A 23,672-nucleotide genomic window follows, 5' to 3' on the forward strand; every position below is an offset into this window, starting at 1 on the left:
ATTTAAAGATAACACTGTGATAATTTATTATTAAAATATATACGTGTTTGGGGGGGGGGGTGTAGTCTCGAACCTCAGCACACGCTACCAGGATATAGGTTAGAAGATAAAAAACCCGACTAGCAAAGTTTTCAGTCAAATGGATCTATTTTTCTCCCTTTTTTGTAGATATACGATCTCTTTGTAAACCTTTAAAATTAAGTAAAATTTAACAAATTATTACGAGTATTATTAAAGTTTCGCATTAAAGAATTTCATGGCTAAGGTTAATTATTATTTGACCTTTAGTCTGTCCTTTTAAACCTTATAAACTAGTTTAAAATTTAATTAAAACTAAGGTTGACGCACTTGATTTTTTTTATGGAATGTTCGTAATACAATCACTACCCTACTACTAGCTACCTCTACCGCTAAGTCGTCGGTAGTTATATAGAATTCATCATTACAGCCTTTACAGTCCACTACTGGACATAGGCCTCCACAAGTTTACGCCAAAAATAGCGTGAACTCATGTGTTTTGCCCACAGTCACCACGCTTGGCAAGCGGGTTGGTGACCGCAGGGCTGGCTTTGTCGCACCGAAGACGCTGCTGCCCGTCTTCGGCCTGTGTATTCAAAGCCAGCAGTTGGATGGTTATCCCGCCATCGGTCGGCTTTTTAAGTTCCAAGGTGGTAGCGGAACTGTGTTATCCCTTAGTCGCCTCTTACGACACCCACGGGAAGAGAGGGGGTGGCTATATTCTTTAGTACCGTAGCCACACAGTACCCGTTATATAGAATTAATGTATACTAAATACTGAACTAGATTTTTAATATTTATATACGACTTCATCTTGCTTTCATTAATTTGAATTACTTTCATTAATTTGAATTACTTTCATTGATTTGACGACCCGTTGGCGCTACGGTCACAGCACTGTTTAGTGGCTGTTGCGCTGGCCGGGGTTCGGTCCCCGCACAAGGCAAACGTTTGTATTGGCCATATAGCGCGGGTGCACTGTTAAACTGTTTATTGTTCTTGTTGCACTGCTTATCACATAAATTACATTTTTTTTTGTAAATAAAATTAAAATAAAATAATGAATAAATAATTTTTCCAGTGTTTCGTAGAACGACTGCTCGGTACGATAGAGATTACAGTCTCAGTAGAATTTTCACGACCGTAATAATAGGTACTAGTCGGGCTCCGTGGTCTTACCCGCGTTGATTTAAGGAAAAAAATAGCCTTCCTTCTTCCTAAAGCATACCTAAACATTCTTTTTAAACAGTAGTCATAGCAAGAAATTATCTATAAAATGATATATAATTTATGTAGAGTAATTGTGAGTTTTTTTTTTCTAAAAAGGGAAGCTAACATCTCAAGCTTTAGCGTATATGATAATTTATTTTTTATCTTACTTATGCCCTCTTAAAACTAATGTATCAAGAACAAAAAGTCATTTCTGACAGCGGTATTAATATTGTGACGCACTTATCTCATCTAATTCATGTTTTTTACGTGATACGACATTTAAATATTAGAGTTATAAGAAAGAAGTTGAACCGGATAATTTGCACCGAATGTTTGTCATAATATCTTTAACTATGTCGTTTGCAATAAAAACTTTAACTTAGACCTTGGAATAGAGCTAAAAATTTTCAAAGATTTTATTTTTGTAGCCTTCACAGATTATAGGAACCCTGAATAATTTAACAAATACTGGCAGTTTTTTTTTGTACTATTCCATATCGACATACCACAATTATTTTTAACCGACTTCCAAAAAAGGAGGAGGTTCTCAATTCGACTGTATTTTTTTTTTTTTTTTTTTTTTTTTTTTTTATGTATGTTACATCAGAACTTTTGACCAGGTAGACCGATTTCGACAAATTTTGTTTTAATCGAAAGGTGGTGTGTGCCGATTGGTCCCATTTAAATTTATTTGAGATCTAACAACTACTTTTCGAATTATATCTAATAATGCGTTTTTACTTGACGCTTTTTTCGTCGACCTACGTTGTATTATACCACATAACTTTCTACTGGGTGTACCGATTTTGATAATTCTTTTTTTGTTGGAAAGGGGATATCCCTAGCTTGGTACCATGATAAGGAAACCAGGATCTGATGATGGGATCCCAGAGAAATCGAGAGAAACTCTTGAAAATCCGCAATAACTTTTTACTGGGTGTATCGATTTTGATAATTTTTACTTTAATCGAAAGCTGATGTTTATCATGTGGTCACATATAAATTTTATCGAGATCTGATAACTACTTTTTGATTAATCTTTGATAACGCGTATTTACTTGACATTATTTTCGTCACCTTACGTTGTATTATACCTCATAACTTTTTACTGGGTGCACCGATTTTGACGTTTCTTATATAAATTAAAAGCTACTATTCGTCACGTGGTCCCATTCAAATTTAATTGAGATTTGATTCGTAATTTGTGAGTTATATCTAATATTGCGTATTTACTTGACGGTTTTTTCGTCACCCTACGTTGTATTATACGTTATATCTTTTTACTGGGTACACTGATTTTGATCTTTTTTGTATAAATCAAAAGCTAATACTTGTCATGTCGTCCGTTTTAAATATGATTGAGATATAATGAGCAATTTTTGAGTAATCTTTGATGACACGTATTTACATGACGATGTTAAGACGACTGTGGTCATGTTCAATACTTTGCCACAACGCCATCTATCAAAATGTCATGAAATTACTTCGTTCACTATCGATCAAATTACAATATTCCACTAGAGTAGAGAGTAGCAGTTTATTCGTTATAAATATATTTGAGCTTTTAATTTTTGAGTTATCGCTAATACTGGGTATTTACTTGGCTATTTTACGTCGACCAACGTTATATTAACCTCATTACTATTTTACTGGGTGGACCGATATCGATGATTCTTTTTTTAATCGATAGGTGGTGCTTGTCATGTGGTCCCATTTAAATATAATTGAGATTTGACTCGAACTTTTTGAGCTATATCTGATATGGCGTATTTACTTGACTGTTTTTGGAGTTTTCTCCTTAAGAATCGATTTTCATTTAAGGCCCCGGAATGAAAAAATTGAACAGTAAAATCTACTGAACGAATGACCTTGTTAGAGATGGCGTTCAGACGTTTTCTAATAACGCAATTAGGTTCCGATAGATGGCGTTATTGATTCATTTATTTACAATTTGATATAGTAATAATATATTTCTTAGACTAGTAAGCCTTTTTGTGCCTATTTAGACAGTTGATCTGAAGGGGTAAACTCCAGTCGTGCATCGGAGCTGTGTGAAAACATGAACATTACATATTTTTAATAAAAAAAAGACATAAACCGTAATTCAATATAAATCCGCTTCAACTAAAAAACCCGCCGTAATAAGCGATGTCAGCGCTTCGCGCGAATCGACGACGGGCCTTTTATGAAATTTCTGCCTACAATCGCTAACAAAATGTTAGAAATAACAGTAGAACATTATATAATTCTACAATTTTATAATGTCGCGTTATATGGAATACGAACAAAGTATTACTATTTTTTCGTCGATCTACGTTGTATTACTCTTCGATGTAATTGAAGTCGGTTTTTTTTTCGTTTGCGAGCAAACACAATTATTAAAAAAATATATAACCTGTATAGCCCAGTTACAGATAAACGTAGCGACATTTTTGAAAAAGTGAAACTAGATCGACATTTGGAAATTTACGAATGTTACGATGCAGCTGAAGATCTGAGAATTGACTATAAAACAGTTTTGATCCATTTGGAAAAGACTGGCTATACAAAAAACCTCGATATAGGGGGGCCACGTGAGCTCACTGAAAGAAACCTAATTGACCGTGTACTCATTTGCGGTTCTCTCTTAAGAACTTGAAGACAGTGATCACTGGTGACGAAAACTGGATCACCTACGATCATCATTGGCCTTAATCCGTCTATTGCAGACGATTTAGACAGTGTCAGACAGACACTGTGTTGCCTAGGACACTCTTCAGGAAAACGCAGAGTTGCCTAAGCTCTGCGCCACCCTCTCGACCTCACTAGCTAGGCCCACAGGAACGACGAGTCGATACGTGTGGAGCCAGTTGGGCTGCAGGAGTCTTTCGCATTTTAGAGCTATGCCACGAACGCTTGACGGAGACCCCATTTCGGGTTTCAAATGAAGCTTTTCTTCTCCAAGACCCTGGTGATTTTGATCATCAGGATGACGGGAACATAACACTAATTATTGAGCAGTATTATTTGGCTGTGTGTATTTTTTTTAAATAAAATTAAAATAAAATAATAAATAAATAATTTCGCCAGTGTCACGTAGAACGACTGTTGGGTACGGTAGAGATTACAGTCTCAATAGAATTTTCACGACCATAATAATAGGTACTAGTCGGGCTCCGTGGTCTTACCCGCGTTGATTTAAAGAAAAAAATAGCCTTTCTTCTTCCTAAAGCATACCTAACCTTCCTTTTTAAATAGTTTAAATTTTTTAGTTGTTGTCGCCGGTAGAGCAACTAATCTATAATAATAATAATATATATAAAAGCGAAAGGTCACTCATTCATCACGAAATCTCCGAAACTATAACACCTACAAACGTGAAATTTGGCAAGTAGGCTTCTTATAAGACGTAGGCATCCGCTAAGAACGGATTTTACGAAACTCGACCCCTAAGGGGGTGAAACGGGGGTTGGAAGTTTGTATGAAAGTCCTATGTTTTTGAAGTAAGAGACTTAAAATTTAAAATTTAAGCTCTATAGATGGTGAAAAGGTGATCAAATAATAAATATTTATAAATCAACCCCTTTTTGGTGTTAAAACGGGGGATCATAGGTTGACTCACTGATCACGAAATCTCCGAAACTATAACACCTACAAACTTAAAATTTAGCAGGGAGGTTCCTTATACAGCGTAAACTACCGCTAAGAACGGATTTTACGAAATTCAATCCCTAAGGGGGTAAAACGGAGGTTGGAAGTTTGTATGAAAGTCCTATGTTTTTGAAGTAAGATACTTGAAATTTAAAATTTATGCTCTATAGATCGTGAGAAAATGTCCAAATAATGTATATTTAGAAAGCAACTCCCTTTTGGGGTAAAAACGGGGGATGGTAGATTGACTCACTCATCACGAAATCTCCGGAACTATAACAGCTACAAACTTGAAATTTGGCAGGTACTTTCCTTATAGAGCTTAGGACATCTGCTGAGAACAGATTTTACGAAACTCGACCCCTTAGGGGATAAAACGGGGGTTGGAAGTTTGTATGAAAGTACTATGTTTTTGAAGTAAGAGACTTGAAATTTAAAATGTATGCTCCATTGATGGTGAAAAGGTGCCTAAATAATGTATCTTTAGAAATAAACGCCCTTTTGGGTTTAAAATGGGGGATGGTAGGTTGACTCACTCATCACGAAATCTCAGAAACTATAACAGTTACAAACTTGAAATTTGGCAGGTACGTTTCTTATAGGGCGTATACATTTGCTAAGAACAAATTTTATGAAACTCTACCCCTAAGGGGATAAAACGGGGGTTGGAAGTTTGTATGAAAGTCCTATGTTTTTGGAGGAAGAGACTTGAAATTTAAAATGTACGCTCTATAGATAGTGAGAAGGTGTTCAAATAATGTATCTTTAGAAATCAACTCCCTTTTGGGGTTAAAACAGGGGATGGTAGGTTGACTTACTCATCACGAAATCTCCGAAACTATAACAGCTACAAATTTGAAAATTGGCAAGTAGGTTCCTTATAGGGCATATACATTTGCTAAGAACGAATTTTATGAAACTCGACCCCTGAGGTGATAAAACGGGGGTTGGAAGTTTGTATGAAAGTCCTATGTTTTTGAAGTAAGAGGCTTGAAATTTAAAATGTATGTTCTATAGATGTTGAGAAGGTGTTAAAATAATGTATCTTTAGAAATCAACTCCCTTTTGGGGTTAAAATGGGGTATGGTAGGTTGACTCACTCATCATGAAATCTCTGAAACTATAACAGCTACAAACTTGAAATTTTGCAGATAGGTTCCTTATAGGGCGTAAACATTCGCTGAGAACGGATTTTACGAAACTCGATCCATAAGGGGATAAAACGGGGCTTGGAAGTTTATATGAAAGTCATATGTTATTAAGGTAAGAGACTTGAAATTTAAAATGTATGCTCTATAGATGGCGAGGAAGTGTCCAAATAATACATCGTAATCTATATATATACCACCGGTCCACGGTCACCAACCCGCCTGCCCAGCGTGGTGACTATGGGCAAAACACATGAGTTCACGTTATTTTTGGCGTAAACTTGTGGAGGCCTATGTCCAGCAGTGGACTGTATAGGCTGTAATGATGAATCTATATATATAAAAGAGAAAGGTCACTGATTGACATCACGAGAACTCAAAAACCGCTGGATGGTCCATCCATCCAAGATGGACAAAAGATGAAATTTGGCAGGGAGGTAGATTATAGTTAGTAGACGTCCGCTAAGAACGGATTTTGCGATATTCCATCGCTAAGGGGGTTTAATTGGGATTGATTGTTTGTATGAAACATATACAGTAGCAACAAGTTCGCCTGATAGGTTATTCATACTGCAGCCTGAAAATAAAACTACAAATGTGGTGTATAGAGAGGTTTTATAAAAATAACTATTAAATTATACTAAATTGTGCCTTTTAAAAAGTTACTCAGTGTGATAAGCATTTCAAGTGACTGCAATAAAAAAATAATTTGCGTTAAACATCTTGATAGTAATGCATAATATCTTCATAGTCACGCGGATGTAGTCGCGGGCAACAGTTAATGTATTATAAAACAAAGTCCCCAAAAGTGTATGTGATCGATTCCCTCAAAATCTACTGAACGGATTTTCACGCGGTTTCACCAATGGAGAGAGAGCTTCAAGAGGAAGGTTTACGGAACGGCTAAGCCGATTTCGATGAGAGTTTCACTGGAAGTTTGCCGAGATAACTTTGTGATACACTAATTTCACGCGGGCGAAGCCGCGGGCACAGCTAGTTATCTATAAAATGATATATAATTTATGTGGAGCAATTGTGCGGTTTTTTCTAAAAAGGGAGGCGAACATAGGGAACCTTAGCATATTAATATATATATGATGATTTAATTTTTATCTTACTTATCCCCTCTTAAAACTAATGCATAAGGAACAAAAAGTCATTTCTGACAGCGGTAATAATATTGTGACGCACATATCTTATTTAATTCGTGTTTTTTACGTGATATGTAATTAAACATTAAAATATTACTTAAATATTAGAGTAATTAGAAAAAAATTCTTTGCAATAAAAACTTTAACTTAGACCTTGGAATAGAGCTAAAAATTTTCAAAGATTTTATTTTTGTAGCCTTCACAGATTATAGGAACCCTGAATAATTTAACAAATACTGGCAGTTTTTTTTTTGTACTATTCCATATCGACATACCACAATTATTTTAAAAAAAATATATAACCTGTATAGCCCAGTTACAGATAAACGTAGCGACATTTTTGAAAAAGTGAAACTAGATCGACATTTGGAAATTTACGAATGTTACGATACAGCTGAAGATCTAAGAATTGACTATAAAACAGTTTTGATTAATTTGGAAAAGGCTGGCTATACAAAAAAACCTCGATATATGGGTGCGCCATGAGCTCACTGAAAGAAACCTAATGGACCGTGTACCTACTCATTTTCTCTCGATTCTCTCTTAAGAAATTGAAGACAATGATCACTGGTGACGAAAACTGGATCACCTACGATAAAAATGTACGAAATAGGTAGTGGTCAAAGACCGTTCAAGCGGCACAGACTATACCGAATTCTGAGCTGGTAGGTGAGGTGAAGTAAGATGAAGGCAGCAAAACTATGGCTTTGAATTTCTACTGTCAACAGCTGACGAGACTTAAGCAAGAAATTGAGAATAAGCGGCCAGAATTAATCAACAGAAAAGGTGTGGTCTTTCATCATGACAACCAAATAGCCATTAGCCAAGACCATTTAGCTACTTAACAAAAATTGAGAGAGTGTGAGAATGAAGTCCTAATACAACCACCATATAGCCCCGATCTTACACCCTCAGGTTTCCATCTGCTTCGATCTCTTCAGAATTCTTCAGGTAGTGTAAAGCTAACATCAAAAGAGAATTACTGCCAAAACTACTTGTCGGCGTTTTTAATGAGAAGTCCTAAAATTTCTACAGCAACGGAGTCCTGTCACTAACTACAAGATGGCGACAAGTTATTGAACAAAATGGTAGGTACATTTAAGTTATAATTAATGTTAATAAGTTTTACAAAATCTTACCTTTAATTTCTATATAAAACTGAATGAGGCTGAAATGATGATGATGATGAAACTCATCATCATCATCATTTCAGCCTATTGCAATCCACTGCTGGACATAGGCCTCCACAAGTTCGTGCCAAAAATGGCGCGAACTCACGTGTGTTTCTCAAAAATCGTGTATGACAAAATTGATCTCATTCCACGCGGACAAAGTCGCGGGCAGAAGCTAGTTGTACTATACTTTTGTTTAGTAAAATAAATTGTCAAAATGTCCCCGTAAAGTACTTCCGCACGACTACAATTAGTGTTTTTTTTTTTTTGGCATCGTTATAGTTAAAATAAAAAGAAAAAGAAAAGAAAAGAAACATTTATTGGATCATACTCAACAGACAACAACAAAATATTAGTTTAAATTGACTATAGAAAGTAACATACACATAATACTTTACATCTTTAAACTATTTTGAACCTCAATGCGCCAAATTAATAATAATAATAATAATGATTTACTTTCCATCACAGTCATGTTGATACAATGAAACCTTATCTTATTAATGATATACTCGTAACTCCAACACAAAGTTTGACAACACGATTAGCGAAGGACTGGTGCTCAAAAAAGGCATAAAATACTTATACTATAAGTCACCAGGTCCAATTTGGTTCGGTTGATAAGCCAGATTACCATAGTAAAAATGTTACCTGACACCAGCTTTCAACCAAACCATAGGACGAGTGCGTCACTGATATCAGTTTCCTACGAATAATAAACTCAGTCAGAAATTATAAAGAAGGTCAATAAATTAAAAAGGTTAAATTAATAAAGTTTGTATAATGGATAATTTAACAACAAATCGTAATATTCACGAAAAAAAATGAGAATACGAAGATCACCAGATCATCTAGCATGTGTAATGTTTCTTTCAAAGAGTAACTGCAGGGTTTCCTGCCAATTCTTCTCTACAGAATCTACATTCCGAATCTGTGTTGTTTCAGCTTAATTATAATAAAATAATTAACGCTTACGCTCCAGCCTGTAATATCCCACTGCTGGGTATAGGCCTCTTTCCCCATGTAGGAGAAGGATCAGAGCTTAATCCATATATAATAACTAGCTGACCCCGCAAACGTTGTTTTGCCATATATCTTATTAAACCCCTTAATCCCCCCCCCGATCTGCTACCCGATATGCACACAAATTTTCAAGAGAATCGTTCAAGCCGTTTCGGAAGAGTTTAACTACAAACACCGCGACACGAGAATTTTATATATTAGATTAGATAATTAATGAAATATTTAAATCAAATATAATTTCAATATATAAAGTCACAATTCAAAAGTGCTTTTGAAGCCTACGTAAATAAAGTTAATTTTGATTTTAATTTATAATCTACACTGACTAATGTCACAGAGCCGAAAATATAATGGCTTTGTTTTGAACAGGCTAATCTCAGAACCTACTAAATCGGATTGAGAAATTCCTTTTTGGTTTGGATGGTTCATTTACCGATGAAGGCTAAAGGCTATACAAGATTTTAGTACGTTGTTTCCTGAAATGTGACGTCAGTAAAAACGGAGGGTACAGCTAGTAAAAAATAAAAAAGAGTCAAAAAGACCAAAACGAGCATAATTTATTTTTTAGATGCTGTAATTAAGCTTAGTGACCTTCAAAACCTACCCCACACCAAATTGGTTGAAGGTATGTTTATTTTAAGAGGTATTAATTTTAACCTTAGCTTAACCCAACGAGGCCAGTTATTTTACGATACAAATTTAAAAAAAAAGTAACAATGTAAACCTTTAAATAAATACATGTAAGTAATCTATAATGTTAACAAATAAATTAATTTGTTCGTCTGTTTGTTTATCGAGACTACTATCATTTGTTAATTTTTTGACATTTTAAATTTACCAGAGAATAATCTACACAAATAAATAAAATTGGAGTGTTTGTTTGTAATATTAAATTAACCGCTTTTTACTAAATTCATATCTATGTATACACAGTACATATACCAAAATATTTATTTTTATAATTTTCGTCTGACGGGACTTACACTGGCAGATACCTGATATAATAAGGAGTAACTAAGGCTACTTTTATTTTAGAAATATATTCATTTTATAACTCTGCGAAGTAAACAATAACGATTTTGTTAAATCCACGCGGACGAAGTCGCGGGCACAGCTAGTATAGTTATATTTTTAAAATCTCGATTCAAAATACATATGAAACCTACTTCAATAAAGAAATATATTTTGATATTGATTGTATATTAAAAAATAAAAAAGGCTTAAGATAAATACACATTTCGTAGTCGAAAGGGACGGAAGTACCCATGGTTAGCTATTCCTTCCAGACATTCTTAATTAAGATGGAGTATTAATTTCAAAGATCGATGGGAATCGAGAGATAGATAGATGTTGTATTTATAATATAATATACACATACATATACATATATTTATTTATACAAATATTAATTAATATATACAATAAATACTTATTCTAATAAAGTATGTTAACCTTAATATACTATTAATATAGTTAATCTCAGCCACATCAATCAATCATCTTCGTGTTTTCTCTATCGTACGTGACATTGGCGATATCATTCGTGATTCATTGGCACAAATGAAAGCCATTAATAAACAAATAACTTATTTCTTTCATTGTAACAAAATAGAAAAATTTAATTACATAAAAAAGTACAAAAATTGGAGTCAAACAATGAATTCACACACCGCCAACCGGCATTGGAGCAGCGTGATGGATTAAGCTCTGATCCTTCTCCTATATTCCTGGGATATTACAGGCTGAAGCGTCAGCGTAATGAAGTCACGAGTACACTTAAAAACGTAAAGTTACCATTTAATAAATCAAAGCTTACACATTAGTATACAGTACATAATGTAATATAATAATAATAAGTATTTATATAAGCCGGGTGCTGGTATGGGATGCAACCTGTTCAGACACGCTGGCCCCTTCCCATCTACATGGAACCAACAACAGAGCTGGTGCGGCTTGTGAAGCGGCGGAAAAAACAAAAGCAGACAAATACAGGGGTCTAGGCTCCGAATATGATTTTGTCCCATTCGGTGTCGAGACCCTTGGTCCGTGGGGTCCTAGTGCTATAACACTTTTTAAGAAAATATCGAAAAGGTTATTCGACGTCACAGGAGACCGAAGAGCTGGCAGCTACTTCGGACAAAGAATTAGTCTAGCTATTCAAAGGGGGAACGCTGCCAGTATCTTCGGAACCTTGCCTAAAGGGACTCCTTTTAATAATATTTTTTAATTATTATATTATGTATATATATATATACTTAAGGTTTTTTAGTTTAATGTTATTTATCTATAAGTATTTACTGTCCATATTAATAATGTATGTCTGATTATAAATTTTATCTATTTTGACTACCTCGTTGACGCAACTTGTAATGACCCTACTACCAACTCCAGGGTTTGTGGGTTCAATTTCCAAACCGAACCGTTATATATTTGTGTATGTATGTGTGTCGAAAAAAACAATTAGTTACTTTAAAAAAAATTGCATTCTTTTGATGAATTAAATTATTATCACTGAATTATTATAACTGTTAGCTTTGACGTCACGCGAGAAGAGAGATAAACGTGTCACAAGACAACGCTTGAGCCGATCGTGCCTCTCTATCGCTTATTCCGCGCTCTCTCTTGAACGCTCAGGCTCAGGCGGAACGTGACACTTTTTCATGCGTGCAGCCACAGTTCATCAATATCAAAATATGTAACTATATCAGTCAGCTGTTACCTATAAACACAAGCATTAAGTTGCTTACCTTAGGAACGGACCACTGTGTGCTTATGTTACGTTTCAGCCTGTAATATCCCACTACTGGGCATAGGCCTCTTTCCCCATGTAGGAGAAGGATCAGAGCTTAATCCACCACGCTGCTCCAATGCGGGTTGGCAGATATATTCCCTACTATGAGTAACGATCGCTATCAGATGTACATGATAACAACCAGGACCGACGGCTTAACGTGCTCTCCGAGGCATGGTAGGGAGACCCACAAGGACTGCACAAACACCCAGACCACGGCAAACACCTGTATGGCCAATACAAATGTTTGTCATGTGCGGGGATCGAACCCGCAACCGCCAGCGCAATAGATACAATCCATGGCTGTAACCGTTGCGCCAACGCGGCGTCATGTTATCAATGTTTATTTTATTTATTTACTATTGGTATTAATAACGTACACCTGATATCATGATACATTTATGTAATACTAGCGAAACCCGCAACCGTTGTTTTACCATATATATTATAAGCCCTCGTAAACCCCGTCCTTATAATTTGAGGGTATGAAAAATAGTTGTTGGCCGATAATCAGATCTACCCGATACGCACACAAAATTTCATTAAAAACGGTCCAGCCGTTTCGGAAGAGTATTGTTACAAACATTGTGACACGAGAATTTTATATATAAGATTTTGTGTGAAGTTAATATAAAATATTATATCACTAAAAAATTCAAAGATTTTGTCAGGAAACTTGTCAAGCTCGCTAGCGAAGACAGAAATGTATCTTTTCAGCTATTTATTTATTTATTCAGAAAACTAACTTCTTATATAGTATTCTTATCATAAAGCATATAACAAATAATATAGCCAATAACAGGTTTTCCTAAAGTTAACACATTGGTATTATGGAGATATCGTCGACAAAAAAGAAAACAACAGTCACAAACAACACAACAATACACAAAAATGCTTGTAAGAGAATTTTGAAGTTAAGATGCAGTTAACTAACACTTAACAATACACATATATAAATAACATACTAAAAGAGGCATATATCAAGAGAGCTACACATCATACAGATACATAATATATATTTATATTATTTTTCTTTTTATTGATTTCTTTCATATTATCCAATTATGAATGAAATGAAATAAATGAAAAAGATCGTAAGGATGAAAGGGTGGATATTTTTTTTACATTCACGCGAAAACAACTAAATTGATTACAATGAAACTTAGCGTGCAAATAGCTGGAGGTCCAAAATATCACATAGGCTAATTTTTATCTTGATATCAATATCAATACAAGATCAGAAATTACAGGTAAAGCCGCGAGACACAGCCACTAAAAATAATTGGTAGAAAGTACTCATAATCTCATAATTTACATAAATATGTATTATTGTCATTCGTTTATCAACTTGACCTATATTTATAATACGTATAAATGAACCTTGTAATAATTTTTTCTGTCAGTAACAGATGTAAAATTGTGTTGAAGCACAATTCAAGAAACGGTTTAAATAATGTAACAATAATTGTGTTTGCTGGCAAACGAAAAAAAAATCGACTTCAATTACATCGACAAGTAATACAACGTAGGTAGACGAAAAAATAGTCAAGTAAATACGCGCTATCAAAGATTACTCCAAGAGCTGTAATCAGATCAATAGATCAGATTAAATTAAAAATTATCAAAATCAACTCGATGACGAGTCCAGCCGTTTCGGACGAGTATGGAAACTAACATTGTGACACGAGAATTTTACATATAAGAAGTTAATTGTATTTTGAAATGTCACAAAACTTTAGATCACTCCACATCTCTTGTTTCATAATGTCACACTTCACCGACTCCCCCCACCCCCAACGTGTGACGTATGAAATAATACTTGTATCGGGACGTCCATTATTCACGTGAGCTCAGAATGGGAGGAGGGGTCCAATGAAATCTCGCCAAATCTCATTTAAACCGAGGGTGAATAATCGAAAATCTCACATCAACTCCAAAAAATATAAAATATTACAGATATTAGTAAATATATAATTATATTTTGAGTGTTCATTATTCCCGCTAAAATACATCTCATGGGTATTAAAATCATTTCGTTTTTGCTTTGAATTTTATTTCACTTCAGCCTGTAATATCCCACTACTGGGCATAGGCCTCTTTCCCCATGTAGGAGAAGGATTAGAGCTTAATCCACCACGCTTGTAAGAATTTTATTTAATTTAAATTAATTAACTACAGTATACTTGAACAGTTTATTATTTCCCCTCAATATTTATTGTATTCACGTCAATCTCACCTAAGGGGTGGGGGGGTCCAGGCAAATCTCACTAAATCTCACCTAAGGAGGGGTTTAAACTGATCGAAAAATAGCACACATAATTAATGGATGTAAATATTGATACACAACAGAAACAAAGATATAGTGGCTTACATTTTTTTAGATAAATAATGCATACAACTCTGTTTAATTATTATTTTAACGTCTCTCTTCAATGACAATAAATAAATACTAGCTGTGCCCACGGCTTCGCCCGCGTTGAAATCAGTGTGTCACAAAGTTTTCCCGGCACACTTCCAGCTAAGCTCTCATTATAATCGGCTTAGCCGTTCCGTAAACCTTCCTCTTGAACCGCATGAAAATCCGTTCAGTAGATTTTGAGGAAATCGATCACATACACTTTTGGGGACTTTGTTTTATAATACACTAACTGTTGCCCGCGACTACATCCGCGTGGTTATGAAGATATGTATTACTATTAAGATGTTTAACGCATTTTTTTTATTTTAGTCACTTGAAATGCTTATCACACTGAGTAACTTTTTAAAAGGCACAATTTAGTACAATTTAATACTTGTTTTTATAAAACCTCTCTATACACCACATTTTTAGTTTTATTTTCAGGCTGTATATGTTTCATACAAACTATCAACCCCAATTAAACCCCCTTAGCGGTGGATATCGCTAAATCTCTTTACTCTACTACTATTATCTACTAACTATAATCTACCTCCCTGCCAAATTTCATCTTTATCCATCCTAGATGGATGGACCTTCCAGCTGTTTTTGGGTTCTCGTGATGAGTGAGTCAGTGACCTTTCTCTTTTATATATTATAGATTACGATATATTATTTGGACACCTCCTCACCATCTATAGAGCATATATTTTAAATTTCAAGTCTCTTACTTCAAAGACATAGAACTTTCATACAAATTTCCAATCCCCGTTTTATCCCCTTAGGGGTCGAGTTTCATAAAATTTGTTCTTAGCGGATGTTTACGCTCTATAAGGAACCTACCTATCAAATGTCAAATTTGTAGCTGTCATAGTTTCGGGGATTTCGTGATGAATGAGTCAATGTACCATCACCCGTTTCAACCCCGAAAGGGAGTTGATTTCTAAAGATACATTGTTTAGGGACCTCCTCACCATCTATGGAGCATACGTTTTAAATTTCAAGTCTCTTACTTCAAAATCATAGGACGTTCATACAAACTTGTAACCCCCATTTCGACCCCTTAGGGGTCGAGTTTCGTAAAATTTGTTCTTAGCGGATGTTTAAGCCCTATAAGAAACCTACCTATCAAATGTCAAATTTGTAGCTGTTATAGTTTCGGAGATTTTGTGATGAATGAGTCAATCTACCATCCCCCGTTTTAACCCCAAAAAGGAGTTGATTTCTAAAGATACATTGTTTGGATACCTCCTCACCATCTATAGAGCATACATTTTAAACTTCAAGTCGTTTACTTCAAAAACATAGGACTTTCATACAAAATTCCAACCCCCGTTTTATCCCTTTAGGGGTCGAGTTTCGTAAAATCCATTCTTAGCGGGTGTCTACGCCCTATAAGAAACCAACCTGCCAAATGTCAAATTTGTATCTGTTATAGTTTCGAAGATTTCGTGATGAGTGAGTCAACCTACCATCCCCCGTTTCAACCCCAAAAGGGAGGCTATTTTTAAAGATACATTATTTGTACACTTTCTCATCATCTATAGAGCATACATTTTAAATTTCAAGTCTCTTACTTCAAAAACATAGGACTTTCATACAAACTTCCAACCCCCGTTTTACCCCTTTAAGGGTCGAGTTTCGTAAAATCAGTTCTTAGTAGATGTCTACGCCTTATAAGGAACCTACCTGTCAAATATTAAATTTATAGCTCTTATAGTTTCGGAGATTTCGTGATGAATGAGTCAATCTTCCATCCCCTGTTTTAACCCCAAAAGAGAATTTATTTCTAAAGATACATTATTTGGATACCTCTTCACCATCTATAGACTATACATTTTAAATTTCAAGTAGCTTACTTCAAAAACATAGGACTTTCATACAAACTTCCAACCCCTGTTTTACTCCCTTAGGGGTCGAGTTTCGTAAAATTTGTTCTTAGCGGATGTTTACGCTCTATAAGGAACCTACCCATCAAACGTCAAATTTGTAGCTGTTATAGTTTCAGAGATTTCGTTATGAATGAGTCAATGTACCATCCCCCGTTTTAACCCTGAAAGGGAGTTGATTTCTAAAGATACATTGTTTAGAGACCTCCCCACCATCTATGAAGCATACATTTTAAATTTCAAATCGTTTACTTCAAAAACATAGGACTTTCATACAAACTTCCAACCCCCGTTTTACCCATCTAGGGGTCGAATTTCGTAAAACCCGTTCTTAGCGAATGTTTACGCCCTATAAGGAGCCTATCTGCCAAATTTCAAGTTTTTAGGTGTTATAGTTTCGGAGATTTCGTGGTGAGTGAGTAAACCTACCATCCCCGTTTTAACCCCAAAAGGGAGTTGATTTCTAAAGATAGATTATTTGGACTCCTTCTCATTATCTATAAGGCATACATTTTAAATTTCAAGTCTCTTACTTCAAAATCATGGGACTTTCATACAAACTTCCAACCCCCGTTTTATCCCCTTAGGGGTTGAATTTCGTAAAATCCGTTCTTAGCAGATGTTTACACTCTATAAGGAGCCTTCCTGCCAAATTTCAAGTTTTTAGGTGTTATAGTTTCGGAGATTTCGTGATGAGTGAGTCAACCTACCATCCCCCGATTCAACCCCAAAAGGGAGTGGATTTCTAAAGATATATTATTTGAACACCTTCTCATCATCTATAGAGCATACATTTTAAATTTCAAGTCTCTTACTTCAAAATCATAGGACGTTCATACAAACTTGCAACCCCCGTTTTACCCCCTTAGGGGTCGAGTTTCGTAAAATCCGTTCTTAGCGGATGCCTACGTCTTATAAGGAGTCTACCTGCCAAATTTCAAGTTTGTAGGTGTTATAGTTTCGGAGATTTCGTGATGAATGACCTTTCGCGTTTATATATAAACTAGCTGTGCCCGCGGCTTCGCCCGCATTTAAATCAGTGAGTCACAAAGTTTTCCCAGCAAACTTCCAGTGAAACTCAAAATCTCATCAAAATCGGCTTAGTCGTTCCGTAAACCTTCCTCTTGAAGCCCTCTCTCCATTGGTAAAACCGCATGAAAAGCCGTTCAGTAAATTTTGAGGAAATCGATCACTATACTTTTGGGGACTTATTATTATAATACACTAACTGTTGCCCGCGACTACGTTCGCGTGGTTATGAAGATATGCATTACTATTAAGATGTTTAAGCAAATTATTTTTTTATTTCAGTCACTTGAAATGCTTATCACGCAGAGTAATTTTTTAAAAGGCACAATTTAGTATAATTTATTAGTTATTTTTATAAAACCTCTCTATACACCACATTTTTAGTTTTATTTTCAGGCTGCAATATAAATAACCTTGCAGGCGAACTTATAGCTGCTGTATATGTTTCATACAAACTATCAACCCCAATCAAACGCCCTTAGCAGTGGAATATCAAAAAATCCGTTCTTAGCGGACGTTTACTAACTATAATCTACCTCCCTGCTAGATTTCATCTTTGTCTATCCTGGATGGATGGACCATACAGCGGTTTTTGAGTTCTCGTGATGAGTGAGTCAGTGAACTTTCTCTTATCTATATATATATATATATATATATATATATATATATATATATATATATATATATATATATATATAGATTACGATGCATTATTTGGACTCCTTTTCACATCACTCCTTTTTCATCTATAGAGCATACATTTTAAATTTCGTCTCTTACTTTAAAAACATAGGTCTTTCATACAAACTTCCGCCCCCGTTTTATCCTCTTAGGTGTCGAGTTTCGTAAAATTCGTTCTTAGCGGATGCATACGTCCTATACAAAACCTACTTGCCAAATTTTAAGTATGTAGGTGTTATAGTTTCGGAGATTTCGTGATGAGTGAGTCAACCTACTATCCCCCGTTTTAACCCCAAAAGGGAGTTGATTTCTAAAGATACATTATTTGAACACCTTCTCACTATCTATAGAGCATAAATTTTAAATTTCAAGTCTCTTACTTCAAAAAAATAGGACTTTCATACAAACTTCCAACCCCCGTTTTACCCCCTTAGGGGTCGTTTCTCATAAAATCCGTTCTTAGCGGATGCCTACGTCTTATAAGGAGCCTACCTGCCAAATTTCAAGTTTTTGGGTGATATAGTTTTGGAGATTTCGTGATGAGTGACCTTTCGCGTTTATATATATTATAGATAAATATTACAGTATTGGAGAAGATAAGAAAAGTTTGTAAGAAAAATTGTTTATACTGAGGCGATAAAACGTCACACAATGTCTAAGATCGAAACTTATTATATTCCTTACTTTTTTTTATAAAAAGTGACAAGAAAAATAATGATCGGTGCGGTCAAGAATACAACCTTAATAGAATTTTAAAAATCGAACATATATTGAGTATTTTTTAGTTAAAGATATATGTATACAATGTGTTACATTCGACGACGCGTTAGCGCAACGGTATCAGCACTGACTGTTGCGCTGGCGGTCGCGGGCTCGATCCCGCTCACGACAGACATTTTTATTGGCCATATAGATGTTTGTCGTGGTCTGGGCGTTACCGGTCCATTGTGTATTTCCGGACGCCGGAGAAAATTAGTTTGTTATTACCATTTATTGTTATTTTATTTTTGTACTGAACACCACTATTTTTTGTTTTTGAACACTACAATGCGTAAAGCAATCCCCACTCGGAACCGAGCGCTCAATACCCATGCCAGATTTGAATGTCACAGCGAAACAGGGCCAAGTAGTCAATGTTTCAATCATAATGTGCAATTAAAACTCAAATCCGCATATGTTTTAATTATAATTTAAATTAGCAATAATAAATTTGTTTTACATTATTAAGTTAATAGAGGTCTTGACCTAAATTGTTTGGTCTTTGATTCTAATTTGTGTGTTATATCATAATATGTTACGACTATTGGAAATTTACGTTTTGTAATTATTACCGTTCTTTTTTTTTTCAATTTCGTATCTGTTTCCTAGAATTGGTCATTTTTTTCTCGCAATTATACCTTTTGCTAAAAAATTGATTTAGTTTTTAAATATAAAAATAATATGTCGATGGTCAGAATAGGGAATATATCCGCCAACCCGCAGTGGAATAGCGGGTTGAATTAAGTTCCAAAACTTTTCCTATATAATAATAATAATAATAATAAAGACGTTTATTCACCAAGCATAAAAAAAACAAATGATTTCTTAGTCTAATTTACAGAGATTTTATAAAAAATGCTGGTGAAAAGGTCGTAGACTCAGCTTATTGCTGCTTTTCAGTCCGCACCTTTACAAATGCTGCCAGCACAGGACGTTAGATTTACATTTAAAAACTAGATATAGTAACGAAAAAAGTAATGAAAATAGTATTTAATAAAATAAAAAAATAAAAAACCAGGATTAATAAATGAAGTACGTTGCCGAAGGTACAAGTAGACAAAATGGCGAGCCACGTGAGACATACTATACGCTTATAATAAAGTCATAGTTACTACAAATCCAGTTCAGTGAGCGTTTCGTATATATGAAGAAATTCTATTCTATTCTTCAATCTGTCAATCTACTGTTAGTGATGGATTTGGAGGATCGTCAACTTTGCTCGATAAGGATGACATATTATCTATACAAATAAATAAAATCGGAGTGTCTGTTTGTAATATTAAAATAACCGCTTTTTACTAAATGCATATGGATGTATACACGGTACATATACCAAAATAACATTTTTTACAATTTTTGTCTCTCTGTCGGTTTGTTCCAGCTAATCTCTGAATCGGCTGGACCGATTTTGACGGGACTTGTTGTTTGTTGGACATGTTAAAAGGAGTAACTAAGGCTATTTTTATTTTAGTTTTTTTTTTCTATAACTTCGAGCTAAACAATAATTATTTTGTTAAATGACACGCGGACGAAGTCGCGGGCACTGCTAGTTATGATACATTATTATAAATATAATAATTAATAATATTCATATTTTTTAATTCTAATATTTGACCGTATCATTCACTGTGTCCTGTATAAAGTAAATCGTATTCATACTAGACGTAGGCTATAGTTTCGCTTGCTTTAAAGTGCAAATAATTTTTTGTATGCAATGTACAATAATCCCTGATTGCCACTTTAACAAAACACACGGAATAAATCTTTATTTTTTTTATAATTATATATAAAAAGACTGACTGACTGACTCCTGACTCACTCATCAACGCCCAGCCCCAAATCCTTGGACCTAAAAAGCTGAAATTTTGCACAGAGTTTCCCTTTATGATGTATACAAGGAATAATGAATGGTATTTCGAAATTCAACACCTAAAGAGGTAAAATGGTGGTTCAAAATTTGTACTGCAAAACAATATTAAATAGACATTTCGATTCGAAACATCGTAGGAGTACTCCCAAAAATAAATAAGCAAATACGTCTTTCGTGATTTTCCGAAAATCAACCCATTAGGGTGTAAAATGGGGTAAATAAACCGAATAATCGACATGAGTGTCGTTATTTATGTTTTTTGGGACGTTGATTGCGAAAATGGCAGTTATTTCGAAGTAGGTACTTGCAAAAGCTAGTTAAAAATGAGCTTTTAAATAAGTTAAGTAACTGTATCAACAATCAGAGCCGGAACTGGAGATCTGGAGATCTTGAGGCGACAAAGAAGCATGGAGTCTTGTTTTCCGAATCAAAGGTTTTCTCTGTCAAGTACGTACGTGTAAGTAGGTAGTTAAAAATAATTATTAAAATTGATTTTGTTTTTATTTTTCAAAATAAAAATAAAAATTGATTTATTTTCAAATACATTTCAAAAGCACTTAAATCATCATTTTATAAAATAAAATAAATAATATTTAAAATTAAATTCAAATAATACTTGTCTTAAATTAATTAATTATGGTTTAAGTCAAGCTACCACCGATTTGGAGTACATATTCTGCAGAAAAGAATCGCCAAGAAACTCCGCAGACATTCTTTTGAAAAACAATCTTCTTTTACTGTGTTGCCTCGTCCCTTATCCCGGTTTTCCGCAATCCTCATTCAGCCTACACCAGCAATCTTACGTAGATCGTCGGTCCAACGGGCCGGGGGACGTCCCACGCTGCGTTTTTGCGGAAAACCGGGACGTCTGGCGCGAACTTGGGGAGGCCTATGTCCAGCAGTGGACTGCAATAGGCTGAACTGACTAACTGACTCCTCTCTTATGTTATCCCCGGGGCTGTAACCCCTTACCAATTCCGGCCCTGTCAACGTTGATTCTAAAAGCTGTCTGTTAAGTTTTTAACCAGCGGATAGGTGTGACCATAATATCTTATAAATAATAACTAGGACAAAAAGAAAAGTCTGAACATGGATCTTGAACAAATGTACAACACTTTCTCTTAAACACTAACAAATGCATACCTTCGTTGATGCAAGAAGAAATCTATTTACATTGGTTGCCAGGAATGAAAGGTTACAAGTACAAATTTGAGATGACGAGATGGACTTTTTAACAGACTTCAAAAAAGGGCGGTTATCATTTCGATTCGATTTCGTTGAAGTAAAACCTCTTTACGCACGCTTGATTTGAGGAGTAAGCTGGTGAATGCGTGACGAGAGAGTAACGAAAAGTGTGATCAGGCAAGGCAAACGGAAGTTCAGAGAAAGATATATGGAGCTAAAGACGTTTTACTTCAGTCGTGTGATCTAAAGCACATTCGTTTTTATGTATTAACGTTTTAGTTTGTTTTTAATCGAAAGATCTGTTTAAATTTTAACGAGATCTGACAAGTAATTTTTGAATTATCCCTAAAAATTATTTTTTCAACTTCCTACATTAATGATGTTCTCGTTTCATTACTTGTTGAATTATGAAACAAAATCGCTAAAAACTCAAAACAACGCATATCTTATTTATTTATTTGCATTCATTCCTACCTACAATAAAAACCTAAAATTGAAAACAAGAAAACTTAAAAAAATTACATCTTGTATTACCTAACAGACAAAAAAATATATATTATAAGATGCAAATTGTTTTACTGTCGATACTTCAATTGCGCCAATCAATGTAAAAAAAAGAGTTCGCATACCAACGAAAAACGAACATCTTCATAAAGTTTAATGACTAACCATTACGGGGCGTGATGAAACGTCAAACGCATTCGTCCGACAATTTTATATATTTCTGCTGTTTGTTGAGAATCAGGAATGAGAAAATTATATTAGCCTATTTATTTAAGGTTAGAGCATATAGCGATATAACCTTAAATAAATATAATAAATAATAATGATATAACCTTAAATTAGTACTAAGTAGTTTAAATCAGACCGATAGACACTTCCGCAATCGAATTTTCATGCAAATTAATGACTGACCATTATTTACTGCTTATATACGTCCTATGATGATATATATGACTGACGTACTGCGTGGATGAGGATTGCGGAAAACCGGGATGTCTGGCGCGAACTTGGGGAGGCCCATGTTCCGAATTACAGCACCTGCTAGTAATTCGTTTCCTCGGTCGCTTCAATACTTTGGATTAATACTTTATTTTTAAGATACCTACATCGTCTTTCACTAAAACATTAGAGTAAGGATAACATTAGCTCGCATAAAAATTAATTGTTAAAATTGTAATAAAGCCGTATAATAAGAAATTTTTGGGTTTAAATTAATCCCCAGGGTGTCGTTGGGGGTGGCTAAATTCGTCGTGCTGTGTGGCTACGGCACTAAAGAATTTAGCCACCCCCTCTCTTCCCGTGGGTGTCGTAAGAGGCGACTAAGGGATAACAAGGTTCCACAACCACCTTGGAACTTAAGAAGCCGACCGATGGCGGGATAACCATCCAACTGCTGGCTTTGCAATACACAGGCCGAAGACGGGCAGCAGCGTCTTCGGTGCGACAAAGCCAGTACTGCGGTCACCAACCCGCCTGCCCAGCGTGGTGACTATGGGCAAAACACATAAGTTCACGTTATTTTGGCGTAAACTTGTGGAGGCCTATGTCCAGCAGTGGACTGTATAGGCTGTAATGATGTGTCGTTGAAGACAGCCCATGTCCAACAGTGGACTGCAATATTCTGAACTGACTGACTGACTGATACATCCTGCATATAAAACACATGCAGTATACAAGATTCTCCAAATTTTGATCAAGACATTTATAGCTGTACCC

General features: G+C 35.1%; 1 long non-coding RNA gene across 1 annotated transcript; it reads right to left on the minus strand.

The window, feature by feature from the left end:
- Positions 1 to 30: 30 nt before the first annotated feature.
- Positions 31 to 22,588, minus strand: LOC123668234. Its single transcript, XR_006745539.1, has 2 exons — positions 22,488 to 22,588; positions 31 to 347 (listed from the first exon to the last, which is right to left on the minus strand). It is a non-coding gene; the product is annotated as an uncharacterized LOC123668234 (long non-coding RNA).
- Positions 22,589 to 23,672: the final 1,084 nt, after the last annotated feature.

Source organism: Melitaea cinxia, chromosome 30, assembly GCF_905220565.1.
Source record: "Melitaea cinxia chromosome 30, ilMelCinx1.1, whole genome shotgun sequence".
Classification (NCBI taxonomy): domain Eukaryota; kingdom Metazoa; phylum Arthropoda; class Insecta; order Lepidoptera; family Nymphalidae; genus Melitaea; species Melitaea cinxia.